Source organism: Marmota monax, unplaced genomic scaffold, assembly GCF_021218885.2.
Source record: "Marmota monax isolate L192 unplaced genomic scaffold, Marmota_monax_Labrador192_F-V1.1 WCK01_AAM20220418_F8-fsc00258, whole genome shotgun sequence".
In the NCBI taxonomy this organism is placed as follows: domain Eukaryota; kingdom Metazoa; phylum Chordata; class Mammalia; order Rodentia; family Sciuridae; genus Marmota; species Marmota monax.
Genome location: NW_026692172.1, coordinates 1524989 through 1528932, shown reverse-complemented (window position 1 = coordinate 1528932; position 3944 = coordinate 1524989).

The following is a 3944-nucleotide window of genomic DNA, read 5'->3' as shown; positions in this document are numbered from 1 at the left end:
TGTAGTATTCACAAGAGTGCCTGCACCTGTCTCCCACTGCTCAAATCTAAACCTCTCACCTGGAAGCTTAGAGGATCAGGAGGATTGATGAATGACTTCGTTTCAGCCAATCAAAAGCCTTTATTCCTGCATTTTAAATTTCAAAAAGCTTCAGAAGGTATATTTGGAGATATTTAACAGTAGCTATGGTGGAGGTATCACTGGCAAACCAGTATTATCTTCTAAACAGGAAGGACCTTGTAAATCAAAGTTGGTATGGTTTCCTTTTCTATTTCTTGGTTTCTTAGATCTTTCTAACCTCAATAATTTTTGCTAAATTATTTTTTGTTTAAGTTTGTGAGAGTTTCTTTCACCAATGTGCTTAATTATCACAATAATATTCTGTGTATAAGATTGTAAGACTACTATAAATTCTAAGTTGGCAAGTGAAGATATTTTAATTTTTGATCAGAAAGGCCATCATAAGTAATATATTTATTTTAAGATGCTGTAATCAGTGTGTTGGATTTGTTCACACAGCATCTGTGGGTGGGGAAGATGAAAAGAATGACACTTCACAATGTATGGCTATCTCTATGAAACAGAATAAAATGTGAATTGATGACCTCTAGAATATGTTGGTGCTAATAAGAAGTCAATATGTAGTTGAAAGCAAACTGCAACCAAATTGTACTCCTAAAAATGTCACCTGATTTACACATTTAAAGAGTCTGAAGATATCACAAAAGGGTAGCTCCTAATAAGAAATGAAAAGGTATAGCATTATTTATATATTTGAATAATATGAATATTATAATATAGTATGTAACTCAGGCAATTTTGTAGCTAAAGCTATAAATACAATCATGTATTCATATAGGGAGAGGGGCAAAAAATGGTGGAAATGGGTCAAAAATCCTTCAGAATTGCCTGGACCCTAAGTAAGTCAGTCAGTAGTTTGTTTGTTTGTTTGTTTTTATACCAGGGATTGAAGTCAGGGTCACTCAACCACTGAGACACATCCCCAGCCCTATTTTGTATTTTATTTACAGATAGGGTCTCACTAAATTGCTTAGTGCCTCATTTTTCCTGAGGCTGGCCTTGAACTCAAGATTCTCCTGCCTCAGCTTTCCCAGCCACTGGGATTACAGGTATGTGCCACTGTGCCCAATCGGTCAGTATTTTGTTCTTGGTCTCAGACCTGGACCCATTAAATGTATTAAATAAGGTTATATCATGGTGATGTGCCATATATTTTAAAGTTAATATTTCTTACATTATAGTTAGATATATGCTGGAATATATGTATCATATATGAAAGACAAACACTGAAAGGAAATAGAGATTTCACTTGAAAGCAAATGACATTTATACAGAGAGTTTTGGGGATTTTTTAGTTAAATTTATTTTAACTGATACATAAAAACACAAAACCTGTACATATAAATGGGGTACCATATGATATTTTGATAAACACATACAATGTATACAGTGTACATTCACGTTAGACATGTCTATCTCCTCAAATATTTATCTATCACTTTTTATGGCAAAAATATTGAAAATGCTTTCTTTTAACTTTTTAAACTATATGGTTACATTATCATTATAAAACTTCTCCCTCCTATAAAAATTTAACTTAATACTTCTTCACCAACCTTTCCCCATCACTCCCTCCTTACTACTTTCCTTAGCCTCCAGTAACCACTATTCTACTCTAGAATTGTACAAGATCAAATTTCATACATTCCACACTTGACTGAAATCAAGTAGTACTTCTCTTTCTGTACATGGCATTTTTCACTTAACATAATGATTTCCTATTTCATCTACATTATCATAAATTACAGAATTTCAATCTTTTTTTATAACAGAATATTATTCCATTATGTATACATACTCTGTTGTCTTTATCCATTCATCAGTTAATGCACACTTTGCCAGAATATTTTTATCTTATATCTTTTTTATAATAGTCATACTTACTGGATTGAAGCAACATCTCTTTGTCATTAGTGATATTGAACATTTTCATATACCTATTGGTCATTTGTAAGTCTTCTTTTGAGAAATAATTATTTAGATATATTTTCCATTTTAATTGGATATTGACAATTTTCATACAGATAGGTTGCAAATATTTTGTTCCAATCTCTAGACCATTCACTCTGTTTATTATTTCCTTTGCTGCACAAAAACTTATTTTGATGTAATCCTATTTCTATGATTGCTTTTTTCCTCTGTACTTTTTGGGGTGTTGTCCAAAATGTCTTGCATATCCCAATGTCTTGAGGAGTTTTCTATATGTTGTCTTCCACTAATTTATTATTTTGGCTCTTAATAATTAAGTTTTAATGTATTTTGATTTTTTTGTTACTAGTGAGAAAGAGGGGTCTTAGTTTTATTCTTCTGCAGGTGGACATCCAATTTTCCCAATATTACTTATTGAAAACCCTGGCCAATATCCAATGTGTATTCTTTTTTTTTTTTTTTTTTTACTAGGGATTGAACTCAGGAGTAGTGGACTACTGAGCCACATACATTCACAGACCGATGTTGTATTTTATTTAGAGACAGGGTAGCACTGAGTTGCTTAGGCTTGCTTTTGCTGAGGCTGGCTTTGAACTCAAAATCCTCCTGTCTCAGCCTCCCAACCAATGTGTATTCTTATTCATTTTGTCAAACATCAATCAGTTGGCCCCAGATGCATGGGTTTACTTTTAGACTTTCTATTCTGTCCCACTGGGGTGTGTGTGTGTGTGTGTGTGTGTGTGTGTGTTTATGTCAGTACAATGTTGTTTTGATATTATAGTTTGAAGTCAAAATATTATGAAGAAATTCTTCCTGCTTTGTTCTTTTTGCTCAAGACAGTTTGGGATATTGATGGTATTTAAAATTTTTTTATACCTTTATTTATTTGTTTGTTTATTTTATGTGGTGCTGAAAATCAAACCCAGCACCTCATGCATGCTAGGCAAGCACTCTACTGCTGAGCCCCAACTCCAGCCCTATTTCATGGTATTTTGTGGTTCCATATAAGTTTTATGATTAATTTCACTAGGTTTTTGATAAATGCCATCCATACTTACTTGGGAATAGCTTGAATGCATAGATCACTGAATATTTTAACAATATTGATTCTTCCAGTACATGAATTTTGGATACCTTTCCATTTTTGTGTTCTTTACAATTTCTTTCATTCATATTTCATAATTTTCATTGTAGAGAGCTTTCATTTCTTTGAATAAAATTCTTCCTAGGCATTTTCTTTATTTTTTTAAGCTATAATAAATGAATAGCTTCCTTCATACCTATTTCAGATCATTGCTATTGGGGTATAGCAATGTTAATAATTTGGGGTGTTGATTTTGTATCCTGCAACTTTTCCAAACTTGTTTATTAGTTCCACTAGTTTATTTTGTGGAGTCTTTACTATATATAAGATCATATCATCTTCAAAACATGACAACTTGACTTACTTCCAAATTTCTATTATTTTTTATTTCTTTATCTTACCTGATTGTCCTGGCCAGAACTTCTAAAACTACTTTGAACAAAAGTGGTGAAAGTGGGCATCCTTGTCATATTTAAGATCTGAATGAGAAAGCTTTCATCTTTCCCCTTTCAGTGTAAAGTCTGCTGTCAGTTTTTGAAAAATAGCTTATAATATGTTGAGGTACATCCTTTCTATACTTAATTTATTCAGTGTTTTTGTCATGAGGGATGCTGAATCTTATCATATGCTTTTCCTACATCTTTTGGTATAAACTTATGGCTTTTGTGTTTCATTCTGCTGATGTGATGTATCACATTCATTGATTTGTGACGTCCAACCATTCCTGCATCCCCTAAAATGAATACCACTTGATCACAATGAATAATCTTATTAAACTGAAAAGCAGAGGTACTGTGCTTAATCTGAGCCAAAATCTGAGAAGGGATGTGAATAATCTTATTTAAATGCT